The sequence below is a fragment of the Podarcis melisellensis genome (assembly GCF_964234715.1).
Source record: "Podarcis melisellensis genome assembly, chromosome: 1".
Taxonomy (NCBI): Eukaryota; Metazoa; Chordata; class Lepidosauria; order Squamata; family Lacertidae; genus Podarcis; species Podarcis melisellensis.
The window spans coordinates 16,443,994-16,456,901 of record NC_138528.1 but is presented as its reverse complement, the minus strand read 5'-3'; the positions used below and the strand labels follow the sequence as shown (position 1 = coordinate 16,456,901).

Here is a 12,908-nt window from a genome sequence, read left to right as displayed (position 1 = left end):
CTTTTTACTGGTGCCAAGAGGTGTAATGTTGCTACGTTTATAACACTGAGTATTTATTTTATTTTTTTTGCATGCTGTTGTATTTACCATATGTTGCTTTTTCGCTATTGCCATTATTATGAAATGATTCTTGCAAGTGTTAGTTTTTACAGGTATGATATATTCCATCCAAGGCAGTTAGCTCAGTTGGTTGGAGTGTGGTGCTGATAACGCCAAGGCCATAGGTTCAATTCCAGACACGCATTTCCTGCTTTGCAGCATGTTGAACTAGATGATCCTCAAGGTCCCTTACAACTCTACAATTCTACGATTCTCGTTGCCGTAAGTCACTTTTTAGGCAAAAGGCTGCATACAAATAAAGTAGTTGTGCTGACGAAATAAAGCTGCTTGAGCAGTAAGTGGCAATCGCCCAGGGAGGCTCTGTTTCCTATTACTGGTATTGTCTTTAACCTTTGCATTCTCCTGCTCCACGAAGGCAAGTAGCAAAGTCCCATTTAATGTTGGCAAAACAGGTTGCCCTGATACAGCAGGTGGCTCAGTCTAAGCCAGGCATAGGCAAACTTGGCCCTCCAGATGTTTTGGGACTACAGTTCCCATCATCCCTGATCACTGGTCCTGTTAGCTAGGGATCATGGGAGTTGTAGTTCCAAAACTTCTGGAGGACTGAGTTTGCCTATGCCTTGTCTAAGCGATAACTTGTCAGGTACAAAAAGTCTTAGAGTGGCTAGATTGATGGAAGCAATACGAGTCATGTGGAGATGTTTGTGGATCTTGTAAATAATAATAATAAAGCTGCTAACAAGAAGTTGATAAATATGTCCCTGGCCTGCAAATACCAAAGATTCATGGAGAACATTCATACCTCCCCTTTCTCCTAACTTCCCAGGAGCTGTATAACTCAAACTATCTACACATCATCCAGGGTTCACCCACACGGTATCCTTCAGGTATTGTTGGACTACAACGTCCCTCATCCTTGACTACTGGCCATACTGACTGGGGCTGATGGGAACCAGAGTCCAACAGCACCGGGAGAGCACCCCCCATTCATATGCCATAAAAACAGCTATAGGTGCCAGAGGCTGAGCCTGTGTGCTTATACATGCTGTGGCATGAAATTGCCTCCTGAGAAAATTTAAAGAGGCCTAGAGAATTTCAATTTCAAAAATGAACCTAAGAAGACTTCTTTTAAGTCTGGAATGTGCTTTTAAAAAAATAAAAAATAGTAACAATATATGACAGAAAGTAGAAGAAAGCCGACATTGAGTTAGTTTTGTATATTCTAGCCAATGATGGAAATGAAATTATGGACTTCAGAAATGCAAAAAAGAAAAAAGTGATATGCTATTCAGTGCTATGCCTGTCTACCTAGAAGCCATTCCCACTGGGTTCAACAAGGCTTGTTTCCCAGTAAGGTGGTTCTGGGGTTGCACCAAACCGGTCTTTCAAACTTACCCACTTGAGGTGGAAAGCAGAAAAGAAAAAGAAAAGAAAAAACCTAATTTCAAAGGCAACGAGATACGTGTGTGAGATAAACTTTCACTTTGTGTTTTGACAGCTAAGGGAAACGCTTTCAAATTCTGGTCTGGAGAAAACGTAATTGGCTTCACTTGTTAGTCTTCAAAGCACTTTGATGGTAACATGGCCTGCTGCAATGAGCAGGGCTCACATGCACACAGAATGGCTTATGGATTGCAGCTCAGGTCTCTGAAGTTGAGCATGGAGTGGGGTTTAACTTAACAAGCTATCAGAGGCAGCAGAAACCTACGGTAATAAAAGTGATATTTATTGGAGGGAAACAGAAGACTGTTCCGAGGCTGTATTTCTTCACTTGGGCTGCTGACAAAAATAAAACAATAGATATAAGGGGGGGCATGTGGACAGTACCAAACAAAGAAAATGTTGTGGTGGGTTATTTCTGGTTCTAGGATATTCCACCCCATCTCTCTCTCACACACATTTCACTGGAGTATTGCTGAGTCACTCAGATACTTCAAGGCATTGGTATACTTAGATGATGCAATTCAGGTCTGGTTCCAGCACACAGCACTCTTAGAGGCATTGTGGGAAATTAAAAATGGCCACCATTTGGTGCCTATGGGAGCATTGCGGAAACTGCCACCAGCAGGTAAGTTTACCAGAAGTAACTGACATAGAAGTGGACTCACCAGAGGATATTTTATGACTTCCCCACTCAATGAGGAGCCAGTCCTCACTTAATTAGGTGAAGTCCTGATTTAATTGTGGCCTCTCCACTAATTTAGCTGCCCTCAGGGTAGCTTGGCTTCAGGGGATAAGCAAGGATTCATTGGAGCTTTGGAGGCCATGTCAAGCTCAAAAGCCCTAGGTTAGGACTGGGCAATCTGGGGGCCTCCCAGGTGCAGCTAGACTGCAACAAACATCATTCTTGGCCAGGCTTGATGTGTTGATGGGAGCTGGAGTCCAACAACATCTGGAGGGTCACAGGTTCCTCACCCCTGCCCCAGAAACTCTAAACCTGCTGCTGCCTGCATTGCAATGCAGTGACTTCTCAAGAACATAAAAAGCATCCTGCTCTCACAGTGACCGACCAGAAGCCCACAAGCAAGACCTGAGTGCTGTTGCACCTTCTGAACTTGTGATTCCCAGCACTTGGCATTCAGAGGTTTACTGCCATTGAAAGCCTTCCCACAACACAAGACAACTCTCTACGAAGAGAGAGTGAGTCTCGAAGCGCACACTTGCTTTACCAGCTAAGGTGACTTTCCAAATAGCTGGCCCTTGCTCGCTTCAGTGGCAGCTGTCACCAACTGGCACTTACATTGGTTTAGTATTTCCTGCCGGTGCCTAATGTTATCGTTCTGATCTACATTATACTTGTGCAAAGGTTAATGATTCTTACATCCATCCTCCTTGTGCGAGACATTTGGCAGTAAAAACCTCTGACACCAATTGGCTGAGCTGGTCTAGTGGCTCCGAATGTTCAGTTGCCCAAGGAGCAAAACAATCTGCATAGCAAGTGGGGGGGGGGAGAGAGAAATGGTCATTTGGGATTGCGTTAAAACCCAGGGCAATATGGCACCTTGTGGGAGACCAAATTTGATGCTGCCCACCCTCATGCCACCTTCCCAAAGCCGGCTAAAGGAGGTGCTGGGCTTTGGGAAGGAGGTGTAAGGGCTCTGGCAGTGGCCTAGAGCCCCCCCTTCTTCCCAAATCTGGGCAAGCATTAACTAAGTTTTGGGAAGAGGCGGGAGGCTGCCTTCCCAAAGCAAGCGCTTACTAGGCCTTGAGAAGGAGGCAGACTTATGGTCTCTGTGTGTGGTTTGGGAGCTGCACGGCCAGGGAAAAAACAATGCTGTCCAGGGTTGTAAAGACTATGGAGAGAATAATAGGGTGCACTCTTCCCACCTTGGATCAAATCTATGCTTCCAGGTGCCATACGAAAGCTGCAGAGATAGCACAGGATAGTGCATGATCTCTTTCAGCTTCTGCCTTCTGGAAGAAGGTACAGGGTCATAAAGACTAGGACTAGCCGCATGAGAAACAGTTTTTATCCAAATGTGATTTTGGTTTTAAATGCAGTGTAAGGAGTCTCTAGGGACGCGGGTGGTGCTGTGGTGTAAACCACTGAGCCTCATGGGCTTGCCAATCAGAAGGTTGACGGTTCGAATCCCCATGACGGGGTGAGCTCCTGTTGCTTGGTCCCTGCTCCAGCCAACATAGCAGTTCGAAAGCATGTCAAAGTGCAAGTAGATAAATAGTTACCGCTCTGGTAGGAAGGTAAACGGTGTTTCCGTGCGCTGCTCTGGTTCACCAGAAGCGGCTTAGTCATGCTGGCCACATGACCCAGAAGCTGTACGCCGGCTCCCTTGGCCAATAAAGCAAGATGAGCACCGCAACCCCAGAGTTGGTCACGACTGGACCTAATGGTCAGGGGTCCCTTTACCTTTACCTAAGGAGTCTATATTGTATTTTAAAATGGGGTATCAGAGTTTTTAGGGGGCTAACCAGGTTGGGAAAGCAGGCTTGTTGGTTTTTGAATGTCTTATGTAGATTTTTCAATTTCGTTGTTCTGTATGGGACAATGACAATAAAGATTATTGTATTGTATTGTATTGTATTGTATTGTATTGTATTGTATTGTATTGGAAGGTGCCCCCTCGGCTCAGCACCCTGTGAGGGGGAGCCTGTTACACTGCCCTAAATGTGCCTTTGTAAAACTTCACACAGGAGCAGGCTGACTCGGAAGAGGTCCTGGGACATAGTCTAGAAACTGGTGCACTGTAAGTCTAAGTGGGGGTGGGTTAAGGCAGATGGTTTTGCCTGCTGGAAGGACTTGCTGAAGCTCGTCTTTTGGTCTCCCTAACTCTGTGATTCTATCATGAGACACAGCTACACATTCAATATTTCTAGTATTATCTATTGAATTTGTACTCTCCCCTTCAAGCCAAAGGTTCCCAGATGTAAGCAAGTGATAATATTTAGCTTCTGGCTGTGAGGGGTTTTCACTTGCTGACTTCTGCAAATTGAGAGGCTGTTAGAAGTACAAGAGCAGATCAGGCTGTGCTGCAGATTCCATCCACGAACCCCCCCCCCCCTAACTCCCATCACTTGGCACCATAACAGAACTTTGCCCATGATGGCTAAACCAAGAATTAAATATTACACTAGTTAACAGTGCCAGCCTTCTGTGCCAATGCATAATGTAATGCTGAAGCCCTTAGAGGCTGACCATCTCCCCCCCCCCAAAAAAATGCAGCTTCATCCAGCTTTGTTTTGTAGGAGCACTAGGTAATTAAATTGCAGCTGGTTTTTATTTATTGTAAATGCCTTGTCTGACTTGGCTAGGAAAGCAAAGTGTCTGTACCTCTGAATTATCCATCTGTATGGCTGCATTCTGCTTCTTAAAACTGGTCTGTTATTGCAGATCTGAACATTAAATATTTAGAGGCCTAGAAGTTCTTGCATTTGTTATACTTTGGGCTGGGTTTTGGAGGGTGGAACAGGCATGGTTCAATAGATGCTTGAGAAGCTTCTCTCCCCCCCCCCTTTCCATATTTTAAGTCCCAGGCAGGCATCAAAGAATAGGATGTTCATCCATTCCTTTGTGGGCCATACTCACTTGGGTGGACAGGCTTGATTTTAATGCAGCTATCTAAAGCGTTGTTGCAGATCAAAGTGAGCAAGAACATTTCCAGGAATAAATATGTATAGGGTACAAGGCAGGAAAAACCCAGCTGCCTTCTCGCTTCAGCAGTTAAGGGCCTTGTTAGAGTGAAACATAATGTATGCCTCAGACTGTACTTTCATTGCACTCAAAGGACTATGTTTTTGGGTTTTGTTGCACTTGTTTGTAGACACGGTTTGGGGCTGTACGCTTTCGAGTCAGCTGTAATTAGTGGTGTGTGTGTGTGTGTGTGTGTTATTTATTTATTTATTATAAAGCATCATCAATGCAAACATATACAGCCAACCTACATAAATGCAGATCCTTTTTAAAAAAGAACAAGTTTGTGATTAGTTTAGCCTCACTCCCAAGCTCCGAGAATGCACACTCAGTCTTGTGAACACAACTCTGCAGCCTGGCAAGTCTCTAATAATTAGGCACAGTCTGCGTCAGCAGGTATTCTGGCAGCTGGGGAGGAAAACAGCACACGGGCATTTCAACAAGCAGTTTCCCCTGTACTCGTGGCTAATTTCTGAGGATTTCCCAATTCTCTCCCCACCAATATTATCGTTAGGGCTGCAGTTCAAAAGGATCAGGTGTGACACAGAAGGTCTGCACACTTCTTCCACCAACAAGCAGAATTGCTGCACAGAGATGTACATGCCTCTGTGTCTGTTCATAGAATCTTCTTACACCAGTTTCTGAGTTTCGCCCACACACTGCTGATTTCATTCGTTCTTTCTCCTCTAACACCATTGGACAAAAGCAAATGAAAATGAGAAGAATCCCAGTTTTCAAAATGAGGGAGCTCAGCAGACCCCTGTGATGTCACTTGCTTAAAGAATTTTGCTTTTTTTTTTTTTTTTAATTCCAGTATGAGCTGACCTGATCCCTGCCTCCTGAACTAATGTGCTGATTTTTCTTCTCTCTGAATTTCACAACACAGTTATTGGCTTCAAAACATAACAAACATGCATTTTAAATGCATCAAATAAAAACATTTTTTTCTTTTACCAATTTCATAACGTTTATATATCTCGTGGTTTGCTTTTTAAAAAACTCAAAGCTGTTTACAAGTAAGTGAAATGATGAAATTATCAATAAAGACAATTGTAAAAAACTGATTTTAAACATTAAAAATAATTAAAAACCTGATTAAAACACATGCCAATATTCTACGGTTGGAGGATGGATGGTGGCTAATGGATTGAAGCTGAATCCTGAGAAGACAGAAGTACTGTTTTTGGGGGACAGGGGGCGGGCTGGTGTGGAGGACTCCCTGGTCCTGAATAGGGTAACTGTGCCCCTGAAGGACCAGGTGCGTAGCCTGGGAGTCATTTTGGACTCACAGCTGTCCATGGAGGCACAAGTCAATTCTGTATCCAGGGCAGCTGTCTACCAACTCCACCTGGTACGCAGGCTGAGACCCTACCTGCCCGCGGACTGTCTCGCCAGAGTGGTGCAGGCTCTAGTTATCTCCCGCTTGGACTACTGCAATGCGCTCTACGTGGGGCTACCTTTGAAGGTGACTCGGAAACTACAGCTAATCCAGAATGCGGCAGCTAGACTGGTGACTGGGGGCAGCCGCCGAGACCACATAACACCAGTCTTGAAAGACCTACATTGGCTCCCAGTACGTTTCCGAGCACAATTCAAAGTGTTGGTGTTGACCTTTAAAGCCCTAAACGGCCTCGGCCCAATATAACTGAAGGAGCTAAACGGCCTCGGCCCAATATAACTGAAGGAGCATCTCCACCCCCATCGTTCTGCCCGGACACTGAGGTCCACCGCCGAGGGCCTTCTGGCAGTTCCCTCATTGCGAGAAGTGAGATTATAGGGAACCAGACAGAGGGCCTTTTCGGTAGTGGCGCCCGCCCTGTGGAACGCCCTCCCATCAGATGTCAAAACGATAAACAACTACCTGACATTCAGAAGACATCTTAAGGCAGCCCTGTTCAGGGAAGTTTTTAATGTATGATATTTTAGTGTTTTCTGGTTTCTATGGAAGCCGCCCAGAGTGGCTGGGGAAACCCAGCCAGATGGGCGGGGTACAAATAATAAATTATTATTATTATTATTATTATTATTATTATTATTATTATTATTATTACATATCTAGGTAGGCTTGCCGGAAGAAAACCTAATTAAAACTCTAAGCTAAAAACCTGATTAAAACACATGCCAATATTATACATATCTAGGTAGGTTTGCTGGAAGAAAAATGTTTGTAGCTGGTGCTGAAAAGAGTACAAGGAGCTGTCTGATGTCAAAAGACAGGGAGTTTCAAAGTATGTGGGCTACCAAAATAAAATATCGATTTCCTACAAATGTGGAACTCGGAGAAGTATCACGATTGAGAAGGCTGGGGGCAGAAGCCACACCTTCAGAGAACCTTGCAAACACCAATTGTATGGGAGATTTCTACAAGAGGGGAGCTCCAAAAGCTAGCACTGTCAGTATCTACTTTCCCTGAAGATGCCACCCAGAAACAGTGCATGACTTTTTTTTTTTAAAAAAAAAATGTTTTTATTGAAGTGTTTTTAGTGTTACAAAACAAACAGGGAAAGGTATACATCTATTGTTTCCACTTTCAATTCATATTCTTTTTCAGTTTGTTTATATTTAGTGAGAGATGCTTTTGTCATAGACATCTTGGGGTTGGCTTCCATCAGAGTGAGGGGGGGGGCAATCCCTTGGCTGCAGGACTGTTTGAGTTCACAGTGGCTTCCAGGGAATTGCTGGAGCAACAGCTATTGCTAGGAATGCCTTGTGTGTTCTACAGGGATCTGTCCAGGGTACTGAACTACTGCAAACTAGCCTGCTCTGCAGCTGTTGGCAGCACCACTGCAGGTTCCCAGCCTGAAAGCCAACCTTGGTAGATTTGGGGGTTTAGCCTTCCAAATATGCATTTTGGACCAAACTCAAGACTTATCAGAGTCTGCTATTGGTTTAAAAGTGTTTCAAGACTGGGAATTTCTAGGAAGGTTGCCAAACTGAGTGCAGACATTGAACCATAATGAATGTCCTACTTCAGAGAAGGGCTTGAACAATCCACAGGTAGGGTTGCCAACCCTTGACATGAAAAATTATAGCACCTGGGAGGTACCAAGGTTGTTGATGGAGCTAGGGGAAAAAACCCTATGATTTCTGGCAGAACCAAGACGAGACTCTGGTGCAAAATCTGCTTAATTACCAGAGGTATATCTTTTGGATTCCAGCTCCCATCAGCCTTGGTCATTGGATCCATGTTGGCTGGGGCTGGTGGAAGTTGTAGTTCAAAGTACCTGAAGGACACCAGGTTGGGAAAGGATGAAGCCAACGATTCAGTTATTGGTAGGAAAGAGATATCAAAGACGGAAGAAAATAACAACTTGAGTTTCAGATTCAAGTGTGCTATAAACATTTATGAAGTCTCGTATTTGATTCAAGCTCCAAGGGCTGATAGAACTTAAATATATATCATGTGGTCAATACTGAAGCTAGCATTCCAATCTAATATGGACAGCTGTGTGCATGTTTTATTTTAAGAAATAAACCAAGAGATACAAAACAGCTTTGGTGGTAGATTGCAAAATAACTTCTGTTGGTGGAAAATCATGCAAAATGTAACAGTAATCCATTAACTTCATTTTTCTATAAGTATGCCTGTACCCCTGTGAACAAAAATATTTTTTTGCATTTGTATTCAAATAACTTTCACTTGGAGTAGACTCATTTAAATTAATGGCCATGGCTAACTAGGGTCTGTTCATTTCCATGGGTTTACTCTGAGTAAAAGTTGTGTGAATACATCCCATGATATCCACAAATATAATATTTTTATCTGTGCAATAAATGACCTTACTCTTATGCTGTACATTGTCTGATATATTGAATAAAGCCTGTATACCATTGGTCTCTGGACAGAGTATTATTTTTTCATTTTATTTAAGACATTTTTATACCACTTAATTATTCAAATTTCTAAGTACAATGGAGGCTAGTTCATTAGGGCAAATGAGGCTGTGCCACACCAACCTCAGTCTGTCTCCTGCCAGCCCCTGACCTGCCAACCTTCTAATTTCAATCAATCCAAGGAACTGCCCTGCGTGTCTGCTTCCTCCTCCTTTGTCTCAATGTTGCCCCTTGATAGAACTCACCAGGGAGGAGGATGGGAACAGATTTAGAACAGGTTGGCTCCATCCATCATTTGCTGGCTCCACTCACTATTTGGGCTCCCTACTTTCTGCCCCACGCATCCCAACAGACACCAGACACCCCTGCCTGAGTGGTGTACATAAAAGCAATCCACAATAAATGGGCCAATAAAACAACAGAAATGTATCATAAAATCCTATTTCATGCAGCAGAGTCAGCAAGAGCCCAAGTTTACCATTGAAGCCTGTTTGCATCATATATATGCACAAATCTATTTACCAGTAAGTATTCTTAGGCAAGACACTGGCTTTTACACACTCCCGAATAAGTGCTACTCAACCTCTGCTGAGAAACTATTGTCCTTCCTATTCTTCACACAATGATGAGTCACTTCTGTGTCTATTTTAGAATGACAAATGGAATACTTCTGATTGACTCTCTACCATACAACAAGCCCATAGTATCATCTGACTCTTAATAGCAAACAATCCTGTTTTGCATGAAGTATGTACCAAGGACTACTGGACTGACTTCAGTCTTGCATACCTGGGCAACTGCTACAATAGATACCAAACACAAGAAATGAACTTTGATTCCAGCATGCATTGGTGATATTCTAACACCTTGTAACTTCAAAAATCCCTTCCTGGTTTTTTAAATGTCTAAAGATAAATCATCACATTGTGAATCTAGAATGATTTGCAATATATCTTTTATTTTCCTGCAGTTTTGCCCTGCTTTTTCTGGATAAACTTTCCTCTACATTCCAGAATCTCCCCTTGGGTGTAATGAAGTTCTGGCTTCAACCTTATTGACTCTGCTCCTTAAATAATATTTTTCAGAGCGCTGAATGGTTAAGCTAGGAAGTAATTGTCACTTGTTTGAAATACGGAATGTATTTGCCATTGTGGCAATTTCACCTCCTGTTTTGCCTTATTAATCTGGTAGCTTTAACTACTGGGGTACAAATATCCCAGGAAAGTGATCAGACAATAGTTGTCCTCTTGAGTGTAGCACCAATGTGAAATTTAATTAGTCTAGTTCAGTTCCTTCATGATGAAAGTCATGCCCAAGAGCCTCAGATATTTTGACTCGAATAGATCATCCCACCCATCTCTATTATCTATACAGCACCTTTAGATTTTTATCCATCATTTGGACTGGCAGCAGAAATCCACCAGAAGCAGGGAGAAGAATGGCATATCCTAGCCCTGGTTCCCCCAACGTGTTTTGGATTCCTACCATTCTTTACCCTAACCTATGACCTTGGCCTTGGACAATTTCTCCTTACTTGGAATCTCCTAGTCGCTAGGCTCATCTAGACTTCCTTTTGTGCAGCGCTTTCCAGATACAGGTCCACGCTTTAAACTGTGTGTCCGAATGGGTTTTCTTTGTCTCCAGTGCTTTCTCCATGGAAAACCTGTTGCTGTTTGCTCTGATTCAGTGGTAAAACACAGGTTTTCTGAAGAATGGCAGATGAAGATGATGGACTATATGGAACTTGCCGAACTGACTGGGAGACTCCAAGACCAGAGAGATGAGGCCGTGGAAGAAGACTGGAAGAAGTTTAAAGAATATTTGAAAAAAATATGTTAATATTTAAATCTTGGAATAGCTTTGGAAGTGGATATAGGCTGTAGGGTTGGAAGTAGAAGATAGTGTATTTTAAAAAAGTATTATCTGTAAGTAATAAAATGTGAAGATTTTTATGGTTAAAGTAAGCGTGATGAAAAAAATGGTTAGAAATCATGATATATGTAACTGCTAAAGATGAGGTAAAATGAAAATCAGATGGGGAGATTTGGGGAAGCCCACCTAACAATGTTTAGAAAAAATAAGGACAAGACAAGAATTTGTTTGTATTGTTTGTTTTTCTGTTTGTGTTGTTTATTTGTGTTATAAAATGAATATTTTTCTTTTTGAAAAACAAACAAACACAGGTTTTCCTGGGGAATGCGCTGTAGTAATGGTGGTGGTGGTAGTGATGGAGAAACCGCTTGGAAACACGGAACAGAGGTAAGTTTGGATGAGCCCTGTGTTAATGCAAAGGAAAATGGAAGGAAGCACTTTAAAAAATAAACTGATGCAGCATAAAATGTCAAGCTTCATTTAAGTCAATGTTATTCTTTCTACTGTACCACCAGTGCACACAGAACTTGATATTGTTGTTTGTAACATAGGACATCGGTCAATGAAATAGTTGTGTGCACACAAGGATTAGTGTTAGGAAAACAAGACTTCTCCCCCTCTCCTCCCACCATGTGCCCCCACACCATTCCCACATCTGCTCCAGAGGGTTGGGGGGAACCCCCAGAATGGATTTAGGGGGCATACAGGGAAAGCTGAGGAGAATGTTCCATTGTGCAAGGAGAAATCCTTGTGCTGACAGCACTGTAGCCTTAGTGTTATGTTGAATACAACCCATAATAAGCAAAGGTAAGTCCCAACTCCAAGAAATCTACAGCCTAAACCAGCCTTTGCCAACCTGATGCCCTCCAGATGGAGTTACACTCCAACAAACGTAAAGTGAAGCAAAAAATGTTTAATTCCCCATATATACTCATAGGGCCTGAACTGACAGTGATGGACCAGTTACAGATAGGTAGCCGTGTTGGTCTGCCATAGTCAAAACAAAAAAAAATTCCTTCCAGTAGCACCTTAAAGACCAACTAAGTTAGTTCTTGGTATGAGCTTTCGTGTGCATGCACACGAAAATGTATCTGAAGAAGTGTGCATGCACACGAAAGCTCATACCAAGAACTAACTTAGTTGGTCTTTAAGGTGCTACTGGAAGGAAAATTTTTTGAGTGATGGACCAGGAATGAGAACTTGGGGTCACAAGGATAACTTGACGAAGATGTTGACCCAGTGTGTGGCAGTTGTGAAAAAAGGCAAAATCCATCATTAGGAAAGGAATTGAAACGGAAACTGCTAATATCATAATCTATGGTGGGACTGCATTTGGGATATTGTCTACAGCTCTGGTGACCTCGCCTCAAAAAGGATATTGCAGAGTTGGAAAAGGGTCAGAAAACCACAGCCAACATGATCAACAGGGTGTCATGGTTCCCCTATGGTGAAAGCTTGCAGTGCTTGTGACTCTTTATAATTATGCATGGCATGGAGAAAGCAGATAGAGAAAAGTTTCTCTCCCTCTCCTGTGACATTAGAACTTGTGGACATCATCCCTGACCACTGGTTATGCTGCCACTGGCTGATGGGAGCTGAGAGTCCAAAACTACCTATCGAGGGCACCAACTTGGTGAATTCAGTCCATCCTAAACTAAAACAAAGTAAAATTTTTGTATGGCAAGGGGCTCATCATTCCCCCTGAGTTTGTGTCATAAACCAGATTTAAAATGTAAAGCTTTTTTAAAAAAAGAAATAGTTATGAATAACTAAAATACCCAAGACGGTAAGGAATAAGAAAATGTGGTACTGACAAAGAAAATATCAAGGCTTCCTCTCTGTGGTGCTGCACAGTTCTTCTACCTGTACCAATCTTTGATGGCATATAATCATTCTCCTGACCCACTCTCCAGCAAAGAGAATATGATATACAGGATTACATCACAGTATTGAAGCACTGCTTCTTGCTGAGAAGGTTTGATGTGAAGAAGAATTC

At 42.7% G+C, this 12,908-nt stretch overlaps 1 protein-coding gene and 1 long non-coding RNA gene across 2 annotated transcripts in view; both read right to left on the bottom strand.

Annotated features, from left to right (window-relative positions):
- The window catches only part of BEGAIN (brain enriched guanylate kinase associated), a 178,970-nt gene that overhangs the window by 122,568 nt on the left and 43,494 nt on the right, over nucleotides 1-12,908 (bottom strand). The gene's annotated exons all lie outside the window — the stretch shown is intronic.
- On the bottom strand, nucleotides 11,136-12,899 carry LOC309367280. Its single transcript, XR_014166975.1, has 2 exons — nucleotides 12,727-12,899; nucleotides 11,136-11,316 (listed from the first exon to the last, which is right to left on the bottom strand). It is a non-coding gene; the product is annotated as an uncharacterized lncRNA (long non-coding RNA).